At 40.0% G+C, this 12,962-nt stretch overlaps 2 long non-coding RNA genes across 2 annotated transcripts in view; one reads left to right on the top strand and one right to left on the bottom strand.

Annotated features, from left to right (window-relative positions):
* The window catches only part of LOC308191438, a 71,763-nt gene that overhangs the window by 39,054 nt on the left and 19,747 nt on the right, over nucleotides 1-12,962 (top strand). The gene's annotated exons all lie outside the window — the stretch shown is intronic.
* The window catches only part of LOC308191437, a 62,931-nt gene that overhangs the window by 34,409 nt on the left and 15,560 nt on the right, over nucleotides 1-12,962 (bottom strand). The gene's annotated exons all lie outside the window — the stretch shown is intronic.

The raw sequence follows: 12,962 nt of genomic DNA on the forward strand, positions 1-12,962 counted from the left end.
TGGCTTTGCCATCATCTATCCAGCATCCAATGCACTTGGTAGCTGGGATCACACACAGGAGAGGGGATGTCTCCTGCTGCAATTTAACATCAAAGGAACATTTTGGCCATGCTAGATGATTTGTTGTGCCCAGGATTCATCTGACTTGTGACTGGGTAGATTTGTACACTCTTTACTGCCTTGTGTCCAGCAGTTAAGACTTCTGTACTAGAAATCTGAAGGATCTGCATGCTCTAAGCTGACTTACTTGCCACATCTGTCACCTGAAGGAGTCATCCTGACCTGCTTACTTAGAGCACATTTAATGCATCTGACCCAGCACAAATCCAGCCAGCAGCTAACCTCCGCCCAGGTGGATTAAGTCATCCTTGAACTCTGTGGCAGTCTTTCATATAACAAAGTATCAATTGAAAGAAAAAAAAAAAAAAAGATAGGAAAAAAGGCTTAGGTAGCTGAGGAGGGATGTCTCATGAAAAGGCAGCTACATTTTAGCCCTGTTCTATCAGATCTTCAAACTAGGATGGAAATCACCTTTCTTTTTTTTTTTTTTCCCTTTTCTTCCTGCTGTGTAATGCTGCCAGAAACAGTGTTTTCTTATGACACTTCAGTGAATAAAACCTAAAACTAGAGAAGTGTGAAAACTCAGCAGGAGAAATAAAGTAGAGAGACAATTCTTTCCAGCTATAGCTGAAATGGAGGCTTATTGGGTTTCCAAGGCATTCTGGCCTTCAGACTCTAAATAAATCTTTATTGTTTTTATTATATGGCTGAAAGAAAAGAGACTGCTGAGTAAAAACAAAGAATTTGCGGACCTGTTTGTACAACCTGAATCCCTTATTTAGGGAAGTTTAATAGGTGATCAAGGACTCTTGGGAGAAGAGGTGATGCAGTCCTCTTTCACCTCCTGGACTGCTCAGAGCTTCCCATAATATGGTTATGATGCCGTCACTTCACATACGTACAAAACAGTGATGTGCAAAAAAGAGTACGGCTTTGGTATACAGCCAAATATTTTGAGATGCAATGAGATCATTTAAGGCAAATTTTTGCCAAAAATAGCACGCCTACCACACCAGATCATAACAGGGACCCATACCCATCCAACTCCTTCTATGTTTCAAGTCAGTTAATGCCTTATAAGCTTACAACCTCTTTGAGAAGGTCTGCATTGCTAATGCTTTTGAAACTGCTAGAGAGGAGTGGAAGTCTGCCATGCCTCAATGCTCAGCAATCAAAATACTTATGGAAACCCTCCCCCCAGAAAAGAACAATCAAAAACCTTCCCTTCCCTTCCCTTCCCTTCCCTTCCCTTCCCTTCCCTTCCCTTCCCTTCCCTTCCCTTCCCTTCCCTTCCCTTCCCTTCCCTTCCCTTCCCTTCCCTTCCCTTCCCTTCCCTTCCCTTCCCTTCCCTTCCCTTCCCTTCCCTTCCCTTCCCTTCCCTTCCCTTCCCTTCCCTTCCCTTCCCTTCCCTTCCCTTCCCTTCCCTTCCCAAGACAGCTCTACACTGACACTAGACAGCATTTGTGAACATGGTATAAAATAGAACTGAGCTTTTGGTGTTATTCCATCTCTGTTTCTGATGTTGCAAAACATACATTATGCCTAGTTTTAGGGCAATTCTGGGGAGTCTCACACAGCTCCATTTCAGCCAGTGCTCATGTCAGCTTCCATGAGCTTCAGGATTTCATCTTTCTCTTGCACATCATGTGATCTCAGATGAAACAAGGTTCCTTGGAAGTTGTGTTCAATATCCTATTTTAGGAGGAGGAGGCTTTATTTTTCTTTTTGGGAAAGGAAGAAATAGAAGGAAAGGTGAAAGGGAGAACACCATGCTAATCTTGGATTTAGTATCACAGCAAGTAAGCAGTGTTATTTTAGGAAGCTGTTCAGGCACAGGATTCCCTTAGTCTGTTAATTCATTTGAATAAAGCATAAGCTAACCCCTCTCTTGACGTGGCGGTCACAGTGGACAATCCTCTTCTTCTCATCACACACATGCAGGCAGTGACACCGAGCTGCAATGAAAGCCACCCCAATGTTTGGAAGTATAGCTAGGTATAAATGACTCACTAAGCCTTTAATACTTCCGTCCACAGTGAGGCTTATGTCTAAATGACAATGACATGATCCTTTTTTGAAATGCAAGGAATGAGTCCTTTTTTACTGCTCCCCCCATCGATGTTGTTGTTGTTGTTCTTGACTTCTGAATAAGATGGTGGCTGTGGAGGAGCAAAGTAAGGGTTAGAAACCCTTTCATTTATTTCAGATGTGTCTAATGAGACTCCACCTCTCCCCACATGACCTCACATCTATGATAACTGGTGTCAGTGCATTGATCACCTGAGGCAGCTGGAGTAAAATCAGGCTTCTACCACACATGGAAAATCTGACGCTGATGTTTGCAGAGGATCTGGGCTCTGTGGGAGCCCACAAAGCTGAGTTATGCCCTACGGAAGTGCAGCATTTTTTCCCCATCCCATGCAGGGGGTGCATGGCTAACATCCTCTCACTGTGGGAGAGAGAGAAGGGACATGCTCTAGGCTTGCTAGTTTTGCTGTGATACTGAGGAAAATAAATCAAAGTAACAACATAGCCCCTGTGAATGGCAATGCTGAAAGAGCCCTGCTCTTCCTGAGCTGACCTGACCATGGTCCCACATAAACATCAGAACTAGTGTGCTGGGAAAAGAGAGTTCCTGATCATCTAATAAAGATGACAGCACAGATGAAATCTAGCATGCCCGGGCTGGCATTTAACCATGTTACCAAAGCAACCTGCAGCCTGTAAACATCAGGAAACAAATTTACTTAAGGTTCCTGCTGACTTCTGCCAATGGGGAAGCTGCGGGGCAGCAGAGCCCACCTGGAGGAGCCCAGCAGGGTGGTGGGCACCCATCTTCCCTGGCGGCAACCTGCCTGGGAGGAGCACAGCCCTGGGGCAGGGGAGGGCTTCTGTGGTACAGCCAGGGGATGCGCTGATTCGGGGTCACCCCTCGACCCATTCTAGCCCATAAGTGGGGCTGCCACAGCAGAAATTTCAACAAAGGTCTAACAGCACCGTGGTGCTACTTCTGTGAAGAGTGACTATGCCTTGAGTGCATGAAGGTGAGATTAGCTACAGCTCTCTACCCTGCTATTAGGGCACGTGACACCAGACCAGTAACATACTATAGCAATGTGTTGAGATTCCAGAAGTACTTCATTGAGTGACTCAAATGTAGCTAGTGTGTATATTCAGCACATCTCAGAAGAGAGGCTCATTCCTTTGGAGGTTCCTGTATTGACATTTTTAGTATATGATGTAAGAATTCAAGGGCAGTCCGTCATCAGATCACAAAGGCAACCTCCTTATGCTTTACAGGTAAAGAGAGGTCAAGGTTTTCCTTTTTAAAGATAATTATTTTTATTATTATAAGATTAGCATGTTCCTGTTTGTCACATTTTTGATTAGAGTTGTAGGGTGTTTAGAAAAGTCACCCTACCACCACTAAATATCACATCACCTTGATAAATGTTATTGTCTTGTCAAGTCAATATGAGTTTACACAGCTTGAGACTCCAAGATTCTTCAGAAACTCAATCCACATGTCATGCCAACACTACCTGAGTGGTCTAAAATACTTAGATTTAGATCAAAGATAACATGCCAATTCAGATCCTATTGGAGACCATAAAGTTTTGTTCATTTTCTTAAAGAAGCATAATTAGAAATATTTGACATTACACAATATTTCAAAGTATTCACTCAAAATAGGAATAAAAAAAATAATAAAGATCATAATAATATATTTGCTTTGAAATATACACTTATACAGCACCTTTTACGTAAAGACTAACTCAAGACTGCAGAGTGCTATGATTTAACAAGCAAGAATCACTCTTCCCACAACTTCAGCATAGTCACACATACGCAGTGGAAGGGAGGATCTTTAACACCACATCAGAATACTGTGAGGTTGGATGTAAACTACAGTGTCTCTGAAAGTGTGGGGGAATTCAGACAAAGGGAAGTTATTAAGCCAAAATAGAATTTGGTCAGGAAATGGCTGACTCACTCTCCCAACAATTATATCATCTTCTTCTAACTTTTCCTGAAAAAGATTAAAATCTACTGTTTTACCAGACATTGGTTTTCATTGTCACGATATGCGCCCACCAAGCAGGGAAGCTGGCATTTTAAAAAACTCTCAAACACACAGAAATAAAAATAAAATTAAAATATAATTTCCCTGAAAAATTCTGAAGTTTCTGTTGTGTCTGTGCCTACTATCTCAAGATTAATCCTACTTCCACTTGATACAATGGCAAAACCAACCCTGATGACAACACTGTGGTGTTGGGCCTTGAAGCTCCTACTCTAGTTTTCTGCTGTCAGAAGTATCCTCTTGAATGCTTCTGTAAATGGATATGCACAAAACTACAGATGACAATGGCAAACAAAAAGGTGATTATGTCATAAATCTTCTTTCAAAAATCATGAATGGCACAGAGATATATAATCTTCAAAACTGTTTCCGATATAGCACTCTTTCCATATGCCTGTGCATAAAGGCTGAAATCTTCCAAGCATTGTCATTACAAGGGAATCTTTATGAACAGTAATTCAGTAGGTGAATGGCTAATACAGCATTTTTGCTCTCTAATAGCATCCACATTGATGCTGAAAATAGCAACCTGAAAACATGTTATCTTGGAACCCATATATGAATCAATGAGGTGATCCAATTTGTTTGTTTGGAGCAGCTTGGTCACTGAGCTGTGAAGCTCTGGCTCCAGCTTCTGACATGTTTCTGACATTCTAATTGGAAATTCTTTTAATCTGCTGGCCCATATACAGTTAAATTCCTCTGGTAATATATTCACCTTGTAACTAAAATCACTGTGTATAACTAGAAGGAACTGCTATATCTTCATTATGCATAACAGTGAACAAAATGAAAAAATCATAACACTTTACACAGTGTTTTCATTAAGTTGATTAATGGAATAAGTTAAGATCAATCATTTGGATGCATATCCTCCAAAGTAATGCTGTCACTAAATTGTTCTTCTAACATAAAAAGCTTTGTAGATGTAGACACTAAGACCACTTAAAGCAGGAAGACTCTTAACCTTAGATTTAGTAACCTAGTTGGATTATCTGAGAGGAAATTGCTAATCGCTGCTTGTGAGGCTCTAGAAATAGCCTGGATCTGATGTAACTAATGCTTAAAAATGAAATCATTTACACTGTTAGTAAAGAAATCAAATTATCCCTAGGAAAAGGGGATCACCTCTGAGGCATCCCCTCCATTCTGCACCTGGTCTGACAGAGTGATTCCTTATGCAGAGAGCGAAAAGGAGATGGTATTTGGTCCAGCTCGGCTACTCCCAAGAAACAAACAATGTAAGAACTGGCTGAATAAAAGGTGCATCAATTAGAGAAGACTATTTCTGTGCAGAATTTTTCTTGGAATTTATACAGAAATAGATCAGTTCCTTGCACACTTGCTGCAGAGGCTTGTTTGATAGCACATATTTCTCTCCCAAGGCCATTACCAGGAAAGTCAGCTACTCACGTGATGTCCTTTCACGTCATTTTTAATCTATTATTTAGTTAAGCCAAATATTTAATTAGACATTTCAATATAAAAGCAATTTGCAAGCTTCCTATGTACTCAGCAATAATTATGTATCAGCTTAGTAATAGAAGAATGACTAACATTTAGTTGAAATTCTCTCTAAAGACTACTGTGATGTGTTTCAAATTGTTGATTTCTTTTTGTCTTACCAGACCTGGTAAGAAACAAAGACTTTTTAAATCTCTTTTTTTTTTTTTCTTCTTGCTTTGCAAATGCCAGCGTATCATTTTGCAGCACAGTGACATCACAACAGAGCAGTATGTGGAGATTGCACTGCATGCCCACACCATAACATAGCAAAATAAAGTTTCTGTGAGCAAGAAAATAGTTTCCAGGGCATTAAGGTGCAATTGCAGGCTCCAGGATGTGGACTCGCCTTGGTAAAACCAGACTGATCCTATGAAAGCTGAGGCTTCAGCCAAAGCACTTGTTTGTAGCAGGATACTTTGTAAGAACAGAACCAGATAAACAGGAAACACTCTCTCTGTCATCTAAATAATAAGCACCTTACCAGACTTCTATTCATGCTGAAGAAGTCTAGTAATTAATGGATTTATGATTACAGGGTTCAGGTCCTAGCTGAGAGGTAAGAACCACTTGGTCTGACCACTGAGAGTTAAAAGTTTGTGGAGGAAACGAGGGATGGGGCCGTAGGAGGATGGAGTGGATGAAGGAGGGAGAAGCAACAGCATGGTGAGGGAGTGGTGGCTCGGGTGCAGGACCTGTGAGCCCTGCATGCCTGTGGTTTCTTGTGTCACTGGAACTGCGTAGTGAAGAAGTAGGTAAGGAATTCAGCTGTGCGTCATTTACTTTATATCCAGTAGCATCTCCGAAAATTCTCCCCTCGGAAGCAATTTCAAAAAACACTTACAGCACTTGAACGCAATACCTTAAAGCAATTACAAATACCAGCTAGTAAAAGAGTTGGCAAACACTCACAATCTTTCAAAAATCAGAGATAAGAAAATGCTGTCTATCTTTGTTTCTGAATCCAAAAATTAGCTTCTCCAAGCATCACACATTTGTCCAGTCTGCCAGCTATCCTACTCCTATTTTCAAATTCATTTTAGCCAAGGGATAGCAAAGAGAGGGAGCAGCCATTTTGTTTCCTTCACAGCTAAACCAGGAAAATCATACATGAGTCAAAATTATTCAAGGGCGCCCATTTGATTGGTGACAAGGGAGGCAGATAGAGGCTGGGTCCTGTACTGCAAGCCTCTCCCATGCTGTATTCCCTTCCCCCCCTCCCTCCTTCTCTCCTGCTGCCAAAACTTGGGCATCCTCAGCAAAATCTGAGAAATGTTCTCCAACACAGTGCTGAAGTATGTAAGATCATCAAACTCCCTTTATCTTCTTAGACATTACCACTCATGGATATGCAACCTGGTTAGGGTAGAGAAAGGTCTTCCTTTCATGTACTCTACCCAGTTTTCCCACAGGTAATAGTTAGTCTCCCAGACGACATTGTAAGTGGATTTCTAGAGAAGTTATAGACAAAATGCTACATCTGTCCTTGAGGGGTAATATTCCTGATGCTTTAAAATAAGAAACTACCAGCATCGTCCATCCTCTGATATTTTTCATTATCACCTTTGTGGTAGGGAGCTAGTTAAAACTGAATGTAGGCAAAATTAAGAAGGTGCATGCAGAAGAGAGTCATTGGTATGCCGAACACTCATGTATCTAATGTTTCCTTTATTTGCATGGTGTTCTTCAATGGAGTCTTCGGTCTACTAAAGCAGAAAACAGCCTTTTGTTCTGGCACTGAGAGAGGTATGCTTGAACAGAGAAGTGGGTCGCTTATAGCCATAACATTATTTTCACTTTGGTGCTTTAAATAATCTGAAAGTCTGTGAAGAAGGAAAAAATAAATACAAAAAATTGTAGCATATTTTATCCCACAAAGAACTGGTTACAGCATGTGTTCATTCCTAGGTAACAAGCTTAAGTAAGCTTCATTTTGTTTAGAAGCAAGACCAAATACCCTGGAAAAGGCAGCAGGTATTTGCTTTATGAAACAGGGTTCCTTTCACAGCTTGGGCTTCTGTGTCAGGACAAGTTGGTACAGTTTTCTAATAATAAATAAATAAATAAATAAATAACTCACTTAGAAATCCCTCCTGTACACTGGGGAGAGGACAAGTCATAGGGTTTGGATGCATCGTAAAGTGCAAATCAGCCTTTCCACCTTCAGTGCTAAATAAAATGCTGATCTCTGATTTGTCTTCCTTATGTTATGTTTTTCCTTAGTTATGGCAACAAACCAGAAACAAAGACTCCTAAGGAAGAAAATGGACTTTTTTTTTTATTTTTTGGAAAACTCTTAACTCACAGGAAAGATGCACTGACTATTATACTAAGCAAGGGACTATGACAGCCAGTACTGTGAAGTAAGTGAGCATACTCAGTATGAATGAGAAGACTGAGAAGAACTGAATTGGAAAACCCACACACCTTAATGTTGTGTTTAATGGAGAGCAGCCTACTGCCTAACCATCACTTTTAGGAAAGTCTGCAACTTCTTCAGGAGAAGAAGAATAGTGATGCAGGATCAGGCACTGCTTCCATTGATCTTAATGGCAACATATTTAATAATTTCAGTGGGGAAAGGATCAGGCCTGTAGGTGAAAGCATGAAAAATTATCTCCATACTAATGAACCAGCATCAGCAGGAAAGAAAGCCTGTTGTGTGAAAACAGCTAATTGTAAATGCAAGTCTAAAAGTAATTTTGCATTTACATTTGCAAAAAGACAGGCAAGACATGAAAAACAAGCCTTTCAGCCAAGAAAAATGGATATTAATTCAGTTCCCCAGCTAGGGCACCTGTGCAAACAATACCATCCCTAGGCAGTTAAAACAGAGAACACCATAGCTAATAGGGTAATGTTGATTAACACCTGACCACTTCACAGGGAGTGAAGAATAGATTTGGCAGATTAGCAAAATGAAACGATGTCACCTAAAAAGCCATTTCACACTCAGTGCTTCTACAAGAATGTTCAAGGTTTGAATAGTTTTTCTTAGCCAAAACTGGTATGTTTGACTATTATTGTGAGGTTAGAAAAAAAGTTATGATTTGGTAAATCTTAATATTCCATGTAGATCATTTTTAAACTAACTTTGCTTTTAACTGTTTAAAAAGTTGGAGCATTTTTGCTGTATACCAAGTTAATTTTTCAGCTATGAAAATATTTTGACACAAATGGGTATTTTAATAGTTTAAGAACATTTTCCTAATGTTTCTCAAAACTAGGAATTTAATTAAATCAACTGATGGTCAAGAGTAATTTCAATATAAACTATTTTTAACGCTTTTAATGTTCAGTAGAAAGATTTCTAATCAGATCAACTCTGGTTCCAGACAAGAGAATTTTGACAAAATTCTGAGAAAATCAGTTACAGCACCTGGAGACCTCTCTGCAGCATGTTACATCATGCCAAGATCTTGCAGGCATGATTAGCTTCTTCTTTGGAAGACTAAATTTGAAAGTGGCCCTTAGAAACATGTAGAAAAGTGAGACTGTCTTTTTTTTTTCTTTTTTCTTTTTTTTTTCCTCCTGCACTTTATTAATTTATTTATTTATTTATTATTTATTTATTTATTTATTTATTTATTTATTTATTTTTAAGGACAGCAACTTCCCTTGCCCAGGAGCTTTTAGTTTGTAGAAAATATGCTTCATCTGTGTTCACATTTAGCTCTGGTGGTTCCACCTTGGGAGGGAAATGAACACCATGTGTTGAACACTGATATAAAGAAAAATAAATCCAGAATCTAAAAAAAATAGCCTAAGAGATCTGGTTTTATCCCATTGCTAGGAAGACTGGAGATTTATGGGACCAGAATAGTTTCTATTTTATATTAAGGTCTGTAACTAGATTGACAGGAGTTGAAGTAATCAGAACCCTTTAGATATTTTCAGCATCGTGCACATGTAGCCTCAGACTGACCTCAGTTTAAGGTTAACTTGAAGCTTGTTGCATGTTAATTTAAAAGGAAAAAAAGAAAAAAAACAAGAAAAAAAAAGAAACACAACTGTTAGGTAACTGCCAACAGCTGAGCAGGGCAGAATCCCGTCATGCAGACTGGGGCTTTTCTGAGCCTCCAACAGCCAGCTCAAGCCATTCCTCGGCTGCTCAAAGGAGCCTATTCACAGTCCAGTAAAACACAGATGGTTTTTATTTACAGCTTGCCAGTATCATCCAGACTAGCAGCTAATTGAGACTGTACTATTTTCATGCTTGATCTTTGCTGAGCTATAAATGATGAGCCTTGAAAAAATATTTTCCCTCATACACTTATACAGTGCACCTTATATTTGCCCTCCTCAAATTTCCAAGAAGTTACCAAGCAGTGCCAAAAGCTCCTTAAAGATTATGGACGACTGAATCATCACAGAATGATTTTTGAGTGACCTAGGAAAGCGTTTTATATAAGAGGCTTCATGGATTGAGAGGGGAAAATGTAAGCAAGCCCTTCTAGCATAGGTTGGGAACTGAGTGTAGGACATTAGGATTAAAGCTTGGAAACTGTTCATTTCGATTTGTTCCAATCCCAGCTTTGCTGGTGAGTCTGAGAAATTCTGGCAAACAGCTGTGAGAGAGACTGCCCTCACAGGAGATAAGGAACCACTGTAGGATGCACAGAATACCTCTATCACCTTCGTTTCATCACTGCTTAAAAAGAAACTGCGGCCCAGGAGCCTACCCCAGCTTTTATACATGCTGAGTTCTTGCAGGACTCTACTGTTAATTAGGTTTGCAAAGCAGGATAGAAAACAGAATTTATATAAGGCTGTGGATATGGAGATTGGTAAATTTTAAGTTGGTCTGCAAGAAAATGGAAAGAAAAATAAGAATGAGGATTTATTGTGCGAGAGAGACTGCTATCTAGAGTCATGTAAGGCTGCCAGTGGAAGATAAAAATACAAAACACGCTTGAAGTAAAATAAGCATGCAAGAATCTCACTATAGAATGACAATTGTTTTCTTCATATAGGGAGAATTTTTTAGGCAAAAAATGTGCTTCTTCACTATCTCCTAACTAGGTAAATACATAAAACTCTCTTGTCCATTTTATTTACATGCTTATCATTATTGCTGTTAAGAATGAACCAGGAACAGAGATCTACAATCCTAGGCACTGTGGGGATGAAGAGAAGGAGGCAGTCCACACCCTGAGTTGCTTACACTCAAAACAGACAAGACAGCCAAAAATTAGAGAAAGGAGATAAAACACAAAAAAATCTATGGCAGCAAACTCTACGGTATTTTCACAGTTGTACTGTCTTCCCAAGCCCTGGTTGCACCGGGGGTAGGGGCAGGAACATGATAAGACACACACACACACACACCAAAAAAAAAAAAAAAAGAGGGAGAAGCAAAGGAGGGAGTGAGAGAAGGAGGGAGGAGGCTGCAACCATCAGGGGCAAATCCAGGGAAACAACAGTGAAGAGGCTTGGACGAGGTGAGCGCCACAGTAAATAGCTGCTTGGCACCAACTTGCCAAAACTATAGCTAATGTTATCAGTGTCCATGAGTCCCAGCTCATTTTGTCTGTGGCTGTTGGCACAAACACCCAGTTACACCTCCAAAGGCCATACATTTGGAATGACAGGAGCTCCTAATCCTGCAGACAGATATGATTTTTCCTTACACATTTCTAAATATGGAAAGAATTTGAAACATTTTTCTCTGAGTATCTTATTCTCCAAAAAATAAGGTTTGGGGGTTAGACAAAATTACACAGAAATCCATGGCAAATTCATGAATTTTTTTTCAGCTAGGGGAAAGGAATGTGTTTATTTAAGTTCAAATGCTTTACTTCGACATTTTTAAACAGAAAAATTACCTGTATTTATTTTTAAATTAATTAGATTAAGCTTTACCTTCATTTCATGGGGCCTCATCTGAATTTGTAAAATACTGACAATGCCTGAAAAATCGTTATGCAGTGTCCTGGATGCAACACGAGCCTTGTACTATTTGCCAGCAAACAGAGGAATGCAATGAAAAGTTTGCAGTTGTGCTAAGCACAGCAGTCAGAATTTATCTTCAGTGCTACCTTTCAACATGCATTTTACATAATATGTTGCTTTTCTGTTCCTTTTTTTCAAGGAGTTCTGGACAAATGTGCACCTGATCAGCTGATCTGGAAAATTCTCCTCATTCATCACCCAGTATGCTTGCTTACCCCAAAACACACACAATCAATGTACTTTCAGCATTTCAGAAACTGGGCGTTTTCCCTCAAATACTGGAGAAAATAGAACTGGCTGCCTATTGCTCCACAGGTTGCCAGATTCAAGGTGAGAGGAGAGGGTGCTCTGAAAATGAGCTCTTTCTATGGAGAGTACCTTTCCAGAAATATTTTTGCACAGAAAATAGAGGGTTCCTAAAAAGCATGTGAGCCGTTCGTTATTTCCATGGTTTCACACAAGCAAAGGGGCAGTCTTTAAGGAGCCATTTCCATATTAGGTTTAAGTTTACTGGTCAAAGATAATACCCTAAGTTACACCCAGGAATGAAATCCAAACAGGTGTAGCAATGAGTGCTTCCTGCAAGAATGCCTGGTCAGCAAGCCAGCAGTGACATGCCACTCCAGCTGTAAGTAATCCTAACCTGGGGCCAAACTATGCAGGGCCTGAACTATGCTCTGCACTTGGCACAGAGTAAATTGGCAATCTAACAGGCAAAGAGTTTGCTGTCTAAATTTAGATGTGTTGCTACAATGAGAACAACCAATATGGTGATTATGGACTAAGGGAGTATAGGAATCACAGCCTTCCCCTCAAAACTGCTTGGATCTGGCACGTCATGTTTTGATGATGTTTCTATTAATTTTAAAGATATCGTTCAATAAAATTGGGCCTCACCATGACAGAAGCAAGCTTTAATGGGTGGTGGAAGGAGAGTGGGACAATATCTCTGTAAGATTTCAAGAACCCTTCTACTATGAACAGATTAGAGATGACAAGAGGTCACCCACGCTCAGATCAACAATGTAGTCATCGAGATGTAACTGTGAACTAATACAAGAGGCACTTGAAGTTGCAGTCTAGAGAGTTGCAGAAAGTCTTTCAAACACATACAAGGAGTCTGCGTGTGATGCATGGTTGTTAGGAAACCAATGAAGGATTCAAAGGGAAAGAGAGGTTTGGATGAAAATCATCCCCCCTTCCCCCCCCCCCCCCCCCTTTTTTTTTTTTTGGACAAACCAAGAGGAAATACTGAAGAACACCATAGAGGAAACCACAGTAGTAATCACCCAACCACTGGTGAATTCCTGCACCATATCCAGAGTCTAATCAGGGAGGCTCCATGGCAAACATGTCTTTCCAA

Source organism: Anser brachyrhynchus (genome assembly GCF_964034855.1).
Source record: "Anser brachyrhynchus genome assembly, chromosome: 3".
NCBI classification, from domain to species: Eukaryota; Metazoa; Chordata; class Aves; order Anseriformes; family Anatidae; genus Anser; species Anser brachyrhynchus.